The sequence below is a fragment of the Trachinotus anak genome, unplaced genomic scaffold (genome assembly GCF_046630095.1).
Source record: "Trachinotus anak isolate AG129_WGS33_773 ecotype Australia unplaced genomic scaffold, CSIRO_AGI_Tana_v1 ptg000014l, whole genome shotgun sequence".
In the NCBI taxonomy this organism is placed as follows: domain Eukaryota; kingdom Metazoa; phylum Chordata; class Actinopteri; order Carangiformes; family Carangidae; genus Trachinotus; species Trachinotus anak.
In genome coordinates this window covers 15,086,407-15,104,789 of record NW_027273865.1, presented here as the reverse complement: position 1 = coordinate 15,104,789, position 18,383 = coordinate 15,086,407, and positions in this window count along the sequence as shown.

Genomic DNA, 18,383 nt, shown 5'->3' with positions numbered 1-18,383 from the left:
TGGTCTCTCCCTGCATTGTCAACTTGTGCACACTCTCACTTTTTCCCTCTCTCCCCTTTGCAATGGATTATTGTGCACTGAGTTGGAGGAGTCAGGAGTGGGCCAATTATATTCAGCTTCATCAAATGAATGAAAACAACACTGGACAATAAATCCAAATGCATGTAAGCAAACACACACACACCTACACACACACGCACACACAGATCATCAAAGCCTGGTGAGTCACAACAGCACTCCACACCATGGAATCCTTCATATCAACTGGTGCTGTCTTGTTGCTATATTTACCCCACTACAACCCCTGAGACAAATACACTACTCTCTCATTTCCAGCACTTGGCCCTTTATCAAATTAGGGCACGTTAAACAGTCACACAGAGCAGTTTTTACTGACAGCGGATGGCTGTGGCTAAATGTGATTGTATATCCAGTTTGTAGCCATGCTTGTGCGTGTATGAATTTATGTGAGAAAGTATTTGAGAGAGCTGCCTCTCTCTTCTTTTCTCTCTAAGGGCTTGCCTTTGTTACATGTTAGGAGTGCTCAAAGAGCAGGACGCACACAGCACTGCACCAAAGACAACAACCATCAGGAGCAACGGCAGATAAAAGCCCAACTTCAAAGACATCAAATGGAGCGAAAGTGAAAAAGAAACCTGCTGAAAACTCCCTCCAGTAGCACTCAGGCCAGCAATTAGGACGCCATATCACTGCCTGTTATCACATGCGTGCACCGTACAGGCCTGGGTGGCTAACTGCAGCACTTGGTGTGGGTTGCAGTCGGCAGAGAATTACAGCGTTCATAGAGCTCGACTGTAACACTGTATTTAATTTCACTGTAGGATGAAAAGTGGGTGTTCACGCAGATTTGACCCCTGCTATGACCAGGGAGGCTTAACCATGGTGATTACAGACACAGAAAAACAGAAGTCTATATCTCCAGCTCCCTTCTATTCAGCAGCTAAGTAGAACAAAACAAAACAGAGGTCAGAACAAAACAAGAAGTCTAATTGTTTCACTGCTTCCTGTTTAGGTGCCCCAGGGCAATCTACACATTTTTATGTACTGGCTGCATTTTATTTGTTATTAATTCGTTTCCAGTTGCAGCTGGTTTGCAGATTAGGGAGATAACATAATGTATAACTCCCTGGCCTGGGAAGAAGACATAACAAGGGTGTATGTGTTGAGACCTGTGGGCTTTAGCAGCTAGGAGGGAATTTCATTGTTTCCATTGAAAAAAAAGAGGTGATATTTGGTGTATTGTGGATGCACTGGGGAGAGTTTGTGTGCCTTTTTTGTGTGTGCATGGGTTTATGTGTGCATTGTGGTCTCAGAGAGAAAGAGTGTGAGAACAAAATGAAACGCTAAGCCAGAAAGAGACAGAGAGAGGGAGAGCGATGAGGGGCACACAGTAAATGTTGTACATTTGGCACATGCTGCTCTGTATTTACAAGCTGGTAAGATCCAATCATCTGTGTGTGAGTATAATCGAGTACTTGCTTTTCAATCATCAGATGTTTGTACACAGAGTCTTAAATTCCAAAAAGCCTCTTGGAAACACAGGCCTAACTCATCTCATATTGATTGTATTCATGCTGTCTGAAGTTTACAAAATGTCATTTTAAAATGTCATGAAATGACAAAAAAGCCGACAAATCGCCCAATATTTGTATGGGGATGCTCAAGTGTCTTTTTATTGTGGGTAAATCCAGGGAGGTCCAGGATCATTCATTCTGGGGTTAAATGCTTTTTCAACATTCTGTCTAAGGAACCATTTATGACCATTTATATATCTGTCAACCGCATTCAAATGCTCTCTGAACTTGTGACAGGCGTGTGTGGTCAAGGCAAAGTTTAGATGTGATGGAAAATAGCCCCTGGTTTTCAGTATGAGCATCAATCACCTGTGTACTGTAAATGTTATACTCAGAAGGCTGTGAGTTGTTTTCACATAGCCATAAATCTAAGTATGTGCACTTCAAAAATCAATACATCTTACTGATGTTAGAAAACATACAATGCTGTGATGGATACGCTGGTTGCAATTTACTTACAGTTATTCATTCAGTAATTGCATACAAACACATCATAACTTTATGAGAAATGTGTTGTGATTCCCTCAGAATGGGACCTAAGGAATCTGTAAACATTAACAATATAATATTTATGTATGAAATTGCCCTGAACTACTGGCAAATGTGCCATCAGGAGAAGTTTTTTTTTTTATTTTTTTTTTATTTTTTTTTTATTTTTTATGGGGAGCATCAAAGAAGCTAGAAAAAAATAATGCAACAACGTTGATGATTGACGTTTAAAAAGAAACTCAAGATTTGGACTATTCAGCTCATTTAATATGTGAATTATTTTATAGTACCCATCTGTTCAACTTAACCTGAGATATATATATATAGTCATTAAGATCATTCGATTCATTAAGATCAGGCAAATGGAGTCTGTATTTTCCTCAATCATATTGTTTATCCTGTTCAAAACCTGAATAAAGAAGTTAAAAGAAAACAGCTGTGAAAAGAAAGAAAAAAAAAATCCTGACCATGGGCTTGTATTTGCAAAGTGTTGCATGTCATCCTCCATCGCTTGTTTCCCGTCAGTTCTCCACTGTCACTCTTTAGTCAAAGCACCCCCCCCCCCCCCCCCACCACCTCCACCCATCCCACAACCCCAAAACCCCAACCCCAACCCCAACCCCTAAAAGAGACAAAACACACAATTTGTGGCAGAAAAGGGAAAATCTACGACCACTATTACTATGATTAATTCTGTCAGTGGTTGGGGAAATATTCAGATGTTCAGATACTGCATCATCAAAGTACCCTGTCATTTATGTGAAAGTATTTAAGTATTATTAGCAAAATGTCCTTAAAGTATTGAAAACTGAAGATACTAATAATGCATGAAAATAGTTTATTAAATTATGATTCAAATCATTGGATTATTATTATCACTGATAATTTGTGTAAGTAGTATTTTAATGTAGTAGTTGGTCTTTGTGGAGCTAATTTGAACTATTTCAGATACTGTTAGGTAGTTAAATCTGTAACAGTGTGTCATAGTTGATAAACTGGCTGCATGTTTTGTGTGTAAAATTCAACTTCAGTTAATGCACTTACATTCCACAAGTCAACTCTATTGAATACCATGAATGTTTATAATTAAAGTATAATACTGTACTGTCAGTGCTTTGTACTACCTTAGCAACAATATCACAAGTCTGGGTCCGGCTTTGGTGACATCCTCCTGTCTCTCACTTCTCAAAAAAGAAAAAAACAAACAAAAAAAAAACCAAAAACAAAAAACAAGGCATTTAAATTAAATGGCCTTTTAATTTCCACGTAAGAAACTACTGTATTTTGTACAGTGTTGATGAGATGGAGGAAGTCATTATTACATAGGACTGTGTCATTTTGAAAACACTAACTGCATCCTCCCTAAAGCTAAAGCATTATCCATGAAAAGTAAAGTTTACCTATCCTAAGTACCTTGCTGTATATTAATAAGTCTTTGAGGCAGTAGAATATGGGAGCAAGAGGTCAAGCGCTTTAGATGTAATAGAATTTTAAAGCAGGAAAGTGTCTGTCATCCAGGGCATCTTATTCAGATGTTTTCATTGATCCTGCCACTTGTGTCCTCTCATTGATACAGCAGTATTGACAGCTGTATTGCTATGGTAATTTACTCCTTAGGTGAGTGCATGCAAGTTGCTGTCCCTGAGCTGGAAGATAAATACATACAAGCGCCACACACAAACACACGCACACATGTACACATGTCGTATTATAGGCTAATAAGCGTGAGCATGAAAGGTAATGTATAATGGCGCGGGCCCATGTCAAGTTCAACTGGGAGCAGTAGGTTGAGTGGGCTGTGTGAGTCACTGGTGGGAAGAATGCATCTTGTTTTAATGCAGGCTAATGAAAATTGATGTCACAGGCTGAGAGAAGGGCAGACAAAATGCGAAGAGCTGACTGCGCTGCATTATGAGGCCAAGGAGGCATCGGAGGAGACAGGACCCCATAGTGGTGCGACGTTCTATTGGATTACAGTGTTGGCTCAACAATCTGCCAACGTCTAATTAAATAGGCCTGCATTAGCTTCCTGCACAGCGGGGGGTGTGAGAGACGGACACTATCTCATTCTGAAATGGGATGTAAAAATAGATCTCGCAAGTTAGCCCACACTCACACTACCTCCCTCCTGAGATATAACTACTTCTCAGTGTGTGACCGTCTCTCTCTCTCTCTCTCTCTCGCTGTCTCGCTGAGTTTCGCACACTCTTGTTTTATATCATTCCTCTTGATATAAACTAAACAAAGAAACTGACTGTTAGAATTTGTCAGTGCAATTTAAGGCGTATTTATTTAGTGGTTTCCTCAGTGACTAGAACGCAGACTCAGGAAGAACGGAGAGCCATTTTGCTTCTGTAAGAGGGAATCTTTGAAAGTTTGACACCAGAAAAATACTGGACAACAGTGTGTGAGATGAACAAAAATGTCCCTCCCTTATTGTTTTGCAATGGAAATAAATTCAAGGAAGTGACACATGTATTGAGAATGAATATCGCAAGCATCCTAAAATAGCTGACACTTGCTGTGGCAGATAACTGACTGTGTTATGGAGAGGAAGGAAGCAAGCTGATTGAAAACAACTATATCTCTCAACTGGCAGTGATATTCATAAACTAGATTTAACATTGCGACCTGAATCCTTTCCGAAATTGTTTAGCTGACTGACGGAGTGACATTGAATTTGGACTTCACTGGACTAAAGAGCGTGGAATGTGGAGGCGGGGCGCGGGTGGAGGGAAAGTCCTACATAAAGCAGAGTTAGGAGGACAAGGGCAGCGATATGAGCAGAGCAGATAAGGAGAGGAGTATGTTGGAGAAGCTAGACGGAGGTGCCAAAGACATGAGTGTGCCAAAGAGGAAGCACTTTGTTGAACTAAAGCATGTTTGAGAGACTGCCTCTTATCTTAATGATGACAGGGACCCTTTTAAAGGGTCACATGTAACACACTGTGAGCTGGAAGGGCTCTTGTAGGACCACCTAAGAGAAACTGAGGAAGGGAGTTGGTTTAAGTCTAACCCATGCCAGAAAGTCTTGTTTAATGCAACACACTGCAACTGAAATGTAATGTAGATTCACAGACCTGCAAGGGCTCATGGCAACTTCCTCATGACTCAGGAAAAGTCCGCGTTCTGGTTTTCTTTTCTGTTTTCAGCACTGTTACCACTAACTACTAAAAACATTTCCTCAATTAGTTTTTTATGTTTAACTGAGACCATGAGAGGGATGTTGACTTAAATCTAATGCAAATTTTTTCAGGCACTAGTTTGTGGTGTTGTTGCATTATATTTTTAGATGAATGTCATCGTTTGTCCCCATTTTACACACAACGGCAGGTGGGAGGTGCTGGTTGTGACAAAGCAGTGTCTTAAAGAAAAAGTTTGACAGATTGGGAAATACTCTTGTTTGCTTTCTGGTGGACAGTTACAGGAGAGGACTAATGCCACTCATGTCTGCGTACAGCTATTGCAAGCAGCCAGTTAGCTTAGCTTAGCACATAGCCTGAAAACAGGGCAAAATGGCTAGAGTGCTCTGTCCAAAGGTGATAAAATCAGTCTACCAGCACCTCTAAAGCTCATCAATTAACATGTTATATCTTGTTTGGTTAAGCTCTCCAACAGAAGAAGAAATAGTCTGGCATACAACCCCCCAAAAATGACATTGTTACTTTCCATTTTTTTGTATAGAGGTTGGTGCCAGGTATATTTTGATACCTTTAGAAAGAGACAGGTTAGCCATTTCCCCATTTCCAGCCTTTGTGCTAACTCATGCTAACCAGGTGCTAGCTTCATATTTGAAGGACAGACACAAGTGTCAATCTTGTCATCTAACTCTCAGGTAGAAGTTAAATGATAAACACTGCAGTGGTAATTCCCACTATAATATAATGTCTGCAGGTATAAAGTAAAACAAAACTAGATTTAAGGTTCATTATGAGGTATTTAGATCTAACAGATTTTGCTACCACAGCCTATTTTTTGTTTTTAAGTGAGTGATTATTTCATGAGAGCAGGAGTCAGTTAGTTGTCTCTATTGGTTGAGACTACTGGACAGATACACAGCTGTCTCCTAGCTCTTGAAGACAGTACTAAAAAACATAATTATGTTATTGGTCCATATGTGGTGGTGGGTTATATGGGAAAACATAAGAAATATGATATTCTGGGCACCGCATATACAGTACAGAGCTGCACCACTGCTTATAAAAGCATTACTGTAATCTTTTTTTGCAGTAACTTGGTTTGAGACATCTTACATGTGCAAAATTGGAAATTCTAAATGACAAAGATTATATTGTGATTGTTTTTCTGTTAAGCTTTGCATGTACATAAAAATAGAAATGCATTCACAGAAGCTTTTCCCACTAACATCCAGCATTTTTCACTCATATAAGGCTTTACAAGGTATAATTGTGAGCTTTGTGCTGCTGCTAACGTCAACACTTCTTCATATTAGTCACATTTGTTTAATTTATTCCCTAAAATCCATTTTTCTTTTGTGAGTGGGTTGGATAAATATAGCACTGCCTCTCTGAGAGTAGGTTTTAGAAGCTTGTCATGGAGCAAATGTAATGTATCTTTATAATATTTCCTATGGGTGATATTTACAATCCAAACACTCATATCACAGTGATTTTCCCTAAATACTATTAGAAATAATTTGGGGAAACACCAACATGCTGGAGTAACTGAACTTCTCATAACTGCTCACTCAATTGGCTCTATGACCAAAATGTGAAATGAAAACCCGAATTGAGAGCCTGCAGACCACAGAGAGACAGTGTAGTGTGGTCTGGAGGGGGTGTGTGGACACAGAAGAGAGCCGAGCTCTGTAAAAACACATCCCTCCGGCACCATTATATAAGCATACATATGGGACAGTAAAAATGGAAGACGACACTTTAAATGACATTATTATAAAATGCAATACTCCTGGAATGATCCCTTATTAAATTAGGCCCTATGATCCAAGATGAATTTCCCGCTTCCCTAATCCATCAAGAGGGGAATATTAAAAGATAGGCCTCAACTGGCATTAGAAGCTCACTCCGTCTTGACTTTCATTATTCTGCATTAGGGTGCTGCTGGGGGAGAGCCTCTTAATGAGAATTACAATGATTCACTGGCCCCGGCCCCACTTCTGACAAGTCAAATATTAACTCCTCAGTCACAGCTGTCGGAATTAAAATACTTTGTAGCCGCGGACGTGCTAAATTAAATTGGCCTTTTATGTTCCTTACATGGCTGACCCCTGTGGGGCTCCACCACCTCAGTTGCCACTGAGACGGCTATAACAGAGCAAGAGCAAGAGACAGAGAGTATACGCACAGTAGGGCAGGCATGTATGCTGCACACACAGGCAGGCTCACACAAAAACAAACATTTCTGTCCCCTGTGTGTCATTCTGTCATCCTCTCTTGCTATCGCTCTGTTCTCCCCGTTTTCCTTCATTCTGCGTTTCTCACCAGAGGCTGTTTCCTTGGCAGACATCTTCTCTGTGCTGTTTGTTTGATAGCCAGTGTCAGCTACTGTCGACTACTGTCTGTGTTTCACGATGGTCTCTCTCTATTAGCAGGGCCACAGACACACATAAAGGCTCCTCACCTGTTGCTTGCCCTTCATGTTTAACAGCCAAATAGATTAACATAACAGAGCAGCCTTTTCAAAGAGCAGGGGAACTTTGTTCTAATGTGATTAGGGTTTAGTATGCAGACAACAAATCAAATTTATATTGACCTTTAAAAGTTTTATTTCAGTTAATTTGCACTCACTTAAGCAGAGGGCTAGGGCTCACAGACCTACACTCCACTCTGCCTTCCAAATTCCTCTGTGCGTGCAGCAGAGCTTGCTGGGCGGTTCCTCCGCCTGCCCGCTCGCTAGCTCGCTCTGGCCCCAAGGTCATGTGCAGTGACGGTGAGAGTGGGGAGGTTTTCTGCCTTTTTGCCTTCTGCTTGCCTTTCCCCAGCAGCATTTCTGTTCTGCTCGCGTTGCCAGCAGAGCCCTGAATCCTTCTCCCGCTGTTTGAGCTCCTTACAAACAAACGATCGATTTCACTGGCAGAGAGAGGGAAGAGGGAGAGGGAAAATATAACTGCCAGTGACCCTGCAGTCTGCAAATGTTGCACTTGAAATCGCTGGATTTTAAAAAAAAAACACACAGATGCCCCAGGACATGTCACCTCTCCCCTTTCAAAAGTCAACCGAATGAATAAAGAAATGGATGGAGCTGATAAAGAAAACAAAAAATGGCCAAATGGAAGAGAGTGGAGGATTAATTCAGTGGGCAGATGGGTCTTGGTGTCAATTTGAGCTATTCTGATCCACTGAATTGAAACCAGAGCTTCAACCAAGCCCCAAACAAGTCACCTTTGACCTTCATGACAGATATAATACTGATACTCTATATTCATTCAGTTCTTCTGCACGCTTTGTTTTGACTAGAACCATTTTCCTTTTACTGCTCTGGCTTTACTTTAAAACTCTGCACCTTAGGTCAAATCATTAGCATAAGGCAGTATGCAACTGACTGTAACAGACAGCTTGTCCGCTGCTAGCTATAAGGTACAGCGGTCCTATAGTGGAAGTGCTTTGTACTACTTTGTAGCACTTAAAATAACTTTTAACGTATAAATTAAAAGTAGCAATGCATTCTTGACCCAGGGTTACCATTAAGGTTATTAATTACCACCCAGAAAGTAATTACTTCTTGTTGAAAGCATATTTCTTCTGGTATTGAGTTTCTTGGTGCCTTTGGGAAAATGTATCCCCTATTATTTAAACTATTAGAATTAAAAACTGTTCTGACCTTAAGATTGAATATCGAACATTTTCATGGTTCTCATTATCTAGTTATAATTAGCTTCAAGTGCGAGTTGTAACATTCACACGCTGAGAACAAAACTAAGCAGAGGGTTGTATTAAAATCCACCAAATCAATGTTTCCTGAAGGGATGTGCATAAATGGCCCCATTACTGTGCTTAGAGGCTTCAGTAGGGAGTGATTTAGACGACACCCCTGCAGCGGACCATCAGTCACTCTTTTAGAGTTAAATAAGCCATGTGAAGGACTGTTATCCTTACTGGCTTAAACCTCCATTAATCAGTCCACTTCACCTGTCAATACAGCCACTGACTTCCAATCAAACAACCATTACAGCAGAGAGCATCCCAATGAAGGAGATCTTTGTTTCTTATTGAGTTAATCACCCAGCGTACACACTCTGCTCTCATCAGCCTGGCACTGGCAGTGTATATTCCTCTCCTCGTGCACGGAGGAGTGCAGGGGTCAGGCTTAACACACATTGCGACCTGGAATGTGGAGGAGGCGTAGGATGAAACGATATAATGAAATCGCTTTGCAATTACAACCGTGCGGAGACAGATCATTGTTCGAGATTGCCCTTTGAAGGTGTACCATTGATTTATGCAAATGGGTAGCCAATGAAAATAATACCTGCTCTCTCTGAGTGTCATTATCTCTAAAGTTATGATTTATGCTAACTGTGTGAGAGTAGTGAACGAGGCAGAGGTGAAGAAGGATTGGGCCAATGCGATGTGATGGACTGATGTGTCATCCACAGCCTGAGTTGGAGGATATAGCTCTGAGCAGGTGGGAGTGAACGACCCACTGACAGCCCTTTTCAAAATGACAAAATCCATCCTTCCGTATTGATCAGTTATTCTTCTGTCTTTCAGCGGGCATCTTCAGACCCTCCCTTCCTCTCTTTAGACCTCCATTGCACCATCCACCCGACCCCCCCCCCCACTCAACCTGCCCAACCGCTCCCTATTGATCCTCGCTGGTGATTGGTTGAGCTGTAATTTGAGATGGACATTGACGGATGAGTGCAAACTGTTTTTCTTTCTCTCTCTTCCTCTCCTCACGGGGGTGATGAAGTCATAATGCCAGTGACAGAGCCAGACAGGGACCAAGTGCAATGGAGTGTTGGCCTGAGTAACCTTTAGAGCCACTGCAGGACATCTCCTAGTCTGTTGCACAGACCCCCTGGGTGCTCCGTGGTCACAGGACTCATAACTGGTCCCACACAGGGAGCCAGAGTGGATTGAATGGATAGACAGAAGAGGGAATCTGTGTGAGTGTTACCTGGAAGAATGTAAAACTTGGTTTGGATCATTTTGCCTCATGCACCAAGGCAGACCTACACTATTTCCAGACAGGATATTATAGAATTCTGAAAAAAACAAAAATACCAAATTTTCACTTTCTTCAGTATCTCAATACGACCACAGCATGGTTCAGGTTCAGGAAACATCACGGTCATGGCAAATAAATTTTGATTTATTTATGGTTATGCTCAGGAAACTAAAACGCTTTGTTAAAACCACAAGATTTGAATCATAACAAAGCATCAAATGACAATGTAAAAACAAAGTGATGTGAAAGGAGTGGTAAACCTGTCGATAATTATCATCTGACTCTACAGCTCACCTCTGCTTTACAGCGAGTTTCAGCTCATTGTTTATCCGTCTGCTGTTTAGGTTCACTCTAAAAGCCCTCATAGCATTGTCTTCAGCTGTAGCAGTCAGATGTTTTCAGTGAAAATGCTCTAAAAACCAACTGTACAGCACCTGATCAGCACGAAACATCAGACAGAGAGAATTTGCGACCAGCTGGTGAACATAGTAGAGCATTTTGCAGCTAAAGAGCCAGATATTCACCTCTGGAGTCAGTAAAGAGCAATAACAGAGCTAACACTGAGTGAATGCTAAGGTATCTCTGTATCTTCTAGATGTGTAATGTTTGCCATATCAGCTGAAAAGATGATGATAAGTCAATGTTGTGGTCAACTGACAGCTTCAGCTACTGCAGGTTTAAAGTCAGGGAAATATCATGGTAATGGCTGATTAAAAAACATGGACACTAATTGTGGTGCCCCCACCCTGACCTTGTCACCCTTACATAGCTGGCACACTACTTCTTGTACTGAATATTGAAATTGGACGTATTTAGATAAATATGGCTGAGTTAACTTTACCCAGTAGTCACTGGCAGAAAACCAATAAAACCCAAGACAGAAGGTAGTTCCGACCCACTGTTTTTTTTAAAAATATATATTACTGTGGGTAATTTACCCAAACTAATTCATATAGTGTTGAAATGTTATAATCTGTCTCTATCTAAGTCACTATTTGGTTCTGATTCTAAATATGATGTATTTGCTATGTTGAATGCCATATACACATCATTTTGTACAGCTAAATAAATTTGTAGCTCATTTTAATGGAAATCTTGAGCTTGTTGTCAAAAACCCCATAGTAATATAAAAAGTAACATTAACATTGGGTCAGAACATCCCATTGGTAATGGTTAAAGTTAACCCCAGTAATGTGTTGGTGCTACATTGAGTTTTTTAGTATGTATCTTAAACTGTAATACAACAGTCATGAGATTAATGCTATCAACATGAAGTGGAGAAGCACTGATTCAACTTTATGTGAATTTTGGACGCTGTCCTGTTAAACTGTATTAAAGTATAGTGAGGGGTGTGTTTGACCCATTTTATCCACCCCATTTATATCAACAGGGGTAAATAATAGAAACACCTTTTCCCAGTTCAAAAACACCACAAACTACATTGTCCAAAATTACCATAAAGTTGACTAAACACCTCTCTCAGTCAGTTTGAACAGAAAGAAAAGACACATGTGGTAAATAACCAGCCAATCAGGAGCAGACGCACAGACAGAAAATCATGCCAGAAGCAAGATTTCAGAGCACAGATACCGACATGCAGGAATAACTTTTGAGAAATGACAAAGATCAAGAAGATAATAAGATAAAGAAAAATAAAAAACGAAGCAGTCGGCATCTGCCCACAACAGTATACCCTCTGGTATAATAAAATAAGAATCCAAAATGTTTTAAACATGCCATTTTAACAGGTTTCTTAAAGTGGCATGTCTTAAAATGGCCTTTTCTGTCTGTGATTACAGCCAGATGTCCCATTTTAACAGCATCCCTGTCTCTGTAATTGCATGCATATTGGATTTTAATAATGGTGTAGAATATTATCAGACAGTGAACACGCTGATAACGAGGCTTGTGCTTTGACTGTTTGACAAGTCAATCTTTCACTGCCGTTTACTCTGCCTAATGCCATTACACACACCGAAGAAGGAGGAGGAGTGATTGCTCAGAAAAGAAATCATTGTTTGACGGCATGTTTTACCTTCTATTTCTTATTCCCTTCATTTCTCAAAAGTCTTTTTCATTTCATTCAACCTGCAACACCATGTGACCGCATAATGGTAGAGCAATCATTCCCCTGTAAAGCATTGCTTGCGCCAGTGGTTAAACAGGAGACATTTTGATTAATATTTTCCATTTGTTTAGCAAGCTTTGAGCTAAAATTAGATGGCCACCTCTTCCCTCGACAGGACAGCAGTGACTTTGGTTTCCCCGCCAGGCCAGTCCAACGCGCGCACACACCAGTTCCAAGGAGGAGAGGAAGGGAGGGAGGGCTGGTGCGGGAGTAATTTCAGTGGATTGTGAGCGGACAGTAGCTCCGCTGGGAGAGCTGGCAATCATGGGGGAAACAATGTTTACATCGATCAGCTGTCAGGAAGATTTATGGCCTCATTTTGCTGTAATGGAGAATTAGTGGGGAGATTATCAGCGACTCAACACCACCGCTTGTTACCCGTGTCCAGGCCTGGCAATTTGTCTCTCCCCAGGAGCAGCCCAAACACTTGTGACAGCACCAGCACTTGCCCTAATTCAATCAAGAGAAAATGTTGGAATTAATTTGTTACAAGAAAATTTAAATATGTTCCAGCGGAGCAGTGGCCTATAGCCACTTGAAAAAGCAAAGGGGAAAAGATAGAAGGGGAGAGAAAGCATCTGATTTATTGTGCTGGGCAAGATATTGATCCAGTTCGATCCTGGCCTGCGCGCAGAGGGTTTAATGTGTAATAATTTCCAATTTAAAGCTCCTTCTCAAGATCATGGCTGTAAGGAGAGGAGAGGAGAAGGCAAGCTGGGGCTGTGCAGCCAGCCCGCTGATGGAGGAGCCTGTTTCTAAGGCTTTGTCAAAAGCTCCGTCTGAATGTAAATGTGGGGTTATCTGTCCCGGCATCTCCTGTGTGCTGGACTTTATTTGTCTGTCATGCAGACGGGCACGAGGACAGGGTGGATGCTCAGGCTGTGTAATAACACACAAGTAGGAATAATTCAAGGTAGGCTGTCTGTGTCTAGTAATTACAGACGGATCACAGAGGATGAAATGCAAACTGTCGATGGCCGAGGACAAACAATATAAGTCTTTGGATACAGAACAGATAGAACATACACATAACAACCCTATACGCAGTCTATCGTGGTAATCATTATGTGGTTGAGGAGGATGAAATTACCGAGCAGAAAAAGAAAATCTCATAGTTTTCCTGTGACCTTTTGTAAGCCCGTTGGTTCAGGTTTTGCCATCAAGGTAGGACAGCAGTAACTACGAGCTCAGGGTAAGCGGTTGGGGTTAGGGTTATCTGTTAAGTGAGTGTTTTGTGGCTTCTGTTCATCCTGCTAAGGTGCTTCTGGTGTGTGTAGGATACATGATCACCCTTAACTACCCCCTTCCTCAACCTACCCAGTCTCTTCCTCTACCAGCACCCCGAGGACTGCTGTCAGCACCCTGACCTATTGATCAAGCTGTCTGTATGCTGCTAAGAGTCCTCACAGTGAGCAGGGTAAGGTTAACAGAACACAGCAAGATAGCTAGATAACCATCACATATATCAGCAGTCAGATGACACAGGGCATGTTACTTGATGCTGGATGCAGGATTTTATTTCACGTAACATTTTGCTCTGGCCTGTGCTCGTCTATATTTTTCAGTCCTGTTCTCTTGTTGCCCAGATACTTCTACTGTTTACAAAGAAACGAGCCAAAGAAAGATACAACTGTGCTTGTTCTGAAAAGTTTGTGGAAAAAAAAGGATATAATATGTTCAACTCTGTCTTTAACTCTCTACATGCTCCATATATACTGTACATAAATGTATATTATGCAAGTTGCCTGACCCCTTGAGTTTTCTCTATAAACCAGACAACCAGTTCTCTGCTGTTGAAGCGACTAGCAAACTACTAACACAAGAGCTGTTGGAAACCTCCTGGCAAAAGAAAAGCACTGAAACAGAGGGCTCAAAACACACACACACACACACACACACACACACACACACACACACAAACACACACACACACACACACACGCTTTCTCTGAACTCTACCTTTGGGGGTTCCCTGCTGAACCAGCAGCCTGTTAAGAGCGAAGCAACAAATAAACGCCTCACTTCCCCTTCCTCTCCCTCCATCTCACTCTCTCCATCTTTCTATGAATGTGTGAGTTTGTGCTTGTGTGTGTGTGTGTGTGTCTGTCTGTATGTGGAGCTTGCAGGCCATTCCAGGCCAGGGACACAGTTAAATGAAGTGGAGAAGCAGGCTGCAGCGCTGTGACCTCTGCAGGCCACATTCTCCTCCTCCTCCAGCTTTGTTTATTAACATCTCAAGGCTTTTCTCTATTCCACTCTGATTTCATATTTTTCTCTGTGTATAAGAAAATAGCCTACAAGACACTGTCTGTTCCCGACTGTTGACGTTTCTGTGAAACAGTTTTTACAAATTAGTTAACAGGCGGGCTCTTAAAAAAATTCAATGCATACACATTAGCATGAGTTAATTGATGCCTAATTAATTTCTGCTGCCATGCATAAATTTGGGCTGCCTTCCCTCGCTGCCACAGGAGACCAAGACAAGGGCGATGATTTCCAGGCTTCCCATAAATAAATGAATAAACATCGAGATGGGCCAGAGAGAAGCTGGTCTCTCAGTGTAGCCAGGTGTGCAAGGTTAAAGACCAACTATGTGGGCGTACACACTCACACACACATGCACACACCGCACAGCAGGAGCAGGTGCACTCAGGACACAGTGTATGTGCACGGCAACACATACGCACAGCACAGTAGCACATGCACAATGTTAACAGCTTCCTCTCTGAACATCACTGTCACTGTTTTTTTTTTTTTTGCGTTCTTGTTTTTACCCCTGCCTTGTTATTTATTCTACCTGAGCATCTCGCTACATCCAAATCCCACGGACGAGTTGAGAAGAGTGTGTGGAGTGGATGATAGCAGTGGCCTCTCTCTCGCCTAATTTGTAGTAATTGGTAGCTCATTAGGTGAAGCAGGTCAGTGTCACAGGGAGCAGGCTGTCAGGGCGCGGGGTTAATGACAGAGAGGAGACACAGACAGACAGATTAAAAACTCTGCCGCCTGCCATGCCTCTCCTCTGCTGGCTTGTCTCTAGCCAAAGGTCCAGCTGTCCACCATATGCAGAGCTCTGAACATATCCATCCCAGCACTCACTGGAAAACTTCGCTGGAAAGTGGCTGCTTTATGATGAGATAATGTTCATACAAAAAGGGAGAACCCCTTTTTAAGCGAGACTATCTGGACTGGACGATCAATTTTTGTTCATTTCCCCACATTTGCCTGACGTTCTTTGGTTTTTGTATGTAACACAAACAAGACATAACATGTTTTAGTGAGCCTTGAGGTTCTGGTAAGCACTGTTACCTGTGGACACTCTTTATGCTAAACTATACTAAAATGCTGCATGGCTTTATCTTCACATTTAGCATACCCGCATGAGAGTGGCATCAGCCTTCTTACTTAACTCTTGGCATGAAAACAAATAAGCTTACTTCCCCAAGTGTTTTAACCATTCCTTTAAAGAAACCACTTTAAATTTGTGAAATGATTTATATAAGTAATTCAGAACATTTACAATTTATTTGGTGTGACTACAAAGTTAGCAATGATGGTAACAGGCTTGGAATAATGTGTCAAAAAAAGTCCTTTTTTTTTTCTCATGTTTTTGTGTGAGTGACTGCAGTAACCTATTAGCTAAATATTTTGTGACATCTCATCTTTCAAACACTACAGTCTAAATTGTATGGGCATTTTATGTTTGGCTCAACGGTTCACATTCGGTGTCAAAAAACAGCATTCAGTGACAGGAAGAGTGATGTCACATTGAGTCACCGTACGCCTGGTGTACGCATGTTCATGTTTGAATATGTGAGACAGTGGGAGTGGGTTTGGGCTCCCATTTAGTTCTCTAGAAACAACCACAGGATGCATTAAGTGAGATCAATTAGGACAAGGCAGCATTAACCTGATAGTGAGACGACAATAAGATATACAGACCTGAGGCTGCACTTAGCATGTGGCCTTCCACATCCACATCCAGGTGGTTTGAATATGAGACAGACTCCTATCAGTCCAGCTGGAGCATTTGTGTGTATATATATGTGTGTGTGTGTGTGTGTGTGAGTGTGTGTGTGTGTGTGAGGTCATTCTCTGGAGAAAAAAAAAAAAACAGTTCCTAATGGATCACATAAAGAGAGCAACTGTGTAACTTAAGAGTGACGGTTAAATGAACGAAACCGAGCTTGTAAGAGCTCTTATGGTTATGTAAATCTAACCCAAGAATCTTTTTCATTTATCCACCTTACATAGGCCTTTTCCCATCAGAACTTGGAATGGATTCCTGTACCCAATTTAGATTGTGTTTCATCAATTTTCTTTTGCAAAGATTCAAACCTCTGGCATGAATTGTGGGTAATTATCAGCTGCCAGTTTCCCAGACATAATCGGGTACTTTTGACAGGTGAGTTATTAAAATGTCCTCTGTACCTGATAAACATATTAATTTATTTCAAGATAGATAATTTCATCAATGCAGCAGTCACATCATATATGGGGTAGATGATACCCTCTCCTTTTTAATTATACAAATATCACAGTCGTCAAAATGACAGATTTTTAGACATTTAGATCCTTCACCCATTCTCCCCTGTGAAGTTTTGATTAAAATAGACCAACGCTGCTCTCACAACAGTGTTGTTTGCTCACAAAATCATTTAAAAGCTGTTACAGTTGTATTTGATCGTGTATTTTATTCACAATTTCCAATAGCAATGCACAAGAAAACTGTCCTCAATCAGATCTTATCCAGCATCCACCTTTGTTCAGGGTGATTTATTCACGAGAGTCATTAAGCCTTCAGCCAGCCCTCACTTATACCAGCTCTTATAAGATAATCAATAGTGTTCTCAAACATGAGTCTAGTCTGCATCAATTGTAACTATGGGCTGATAATGAAATAACACATGATGTTCTATGTATGTTGCTGAATTACACATTATTCTTTAAAAACACACATTATTATTTCAAATAAAAAGGTTCTACATATAATACTTTTCCATTTTTGGTCTGGTAAAAAACAAACAAACAGTGACATAAATAAGAAAGTGGAAAGTAAAGTGTAAATAAATAAAAATATCTGTTTTTGTCATTAGTTGGTTGTTAAATCTAGTAGATTTTTATTCCTACCAAAATAATTAGTTAATTCATTAATCAATCAATTTGTGGTTTCATTGACTAATTTAGTGACAAATTTTAGTTGATCGACAGGAAATTAAGTGCCAGCTAGTTTGATGACCAATTAATCCTCATTTATCAAGCAAGGCCAATTATATGCTCTCAACTGTGAGGATTTCTTTAGATGTTTTTTAGAGTTTGTAGACAACAAATAAAATTAAAAAAAAAACATTTGTTGCAGCCCTGCCTTTAACGTGATTTATCCATTAGCTACATGTCACTGACTTTTATGTGCAAACCTCACATTTTGCAGATTTCACTAAGTGAGCTTTCTTACTAATTGGGTTACATAGTCCTAAAGGGTTTCAGACATCTTTCAGACCTTATGAAATTGTTTCACTCACATTAAAAATGCATCATCATGCTAAAGACAGACATTTCTTGCATCATTATTGAGATAAAAAAAAAGCTTGACCTTAGTCACGATGTGTATTGCTGGTAAGGAGTTTAAAGGTGAGCAGTTGTTTCCATTAGGTCAGCTCAGTATTATCTGTTCAGAGGGAGAGAGCACAAGCTTCAGAGAGTGGAAACACTATTCTCTCTGGTAAATCCAAATGGCCCATGTTGTAAAACAGCCAGCCCATCAAAACAGAATGTGTATATGTGTTTGGTTGTGCATTTTCCACAAAATACACAAGCATGTAACAAAACATAACATACAGGCTTTGTACATATAACCCACAGATTGCATTTTAGTCCCGACTCAGAGCTCACGATCACAGACGGACTGCTTTACACTCATGAGTTTGCATTATGCAGCATGGTAATCAGTGGTGACACACACACATTACAATATACCGCTTGCATCTCAGTGAGAGAAAAACAAGACAACTGGTGTAAGTCGC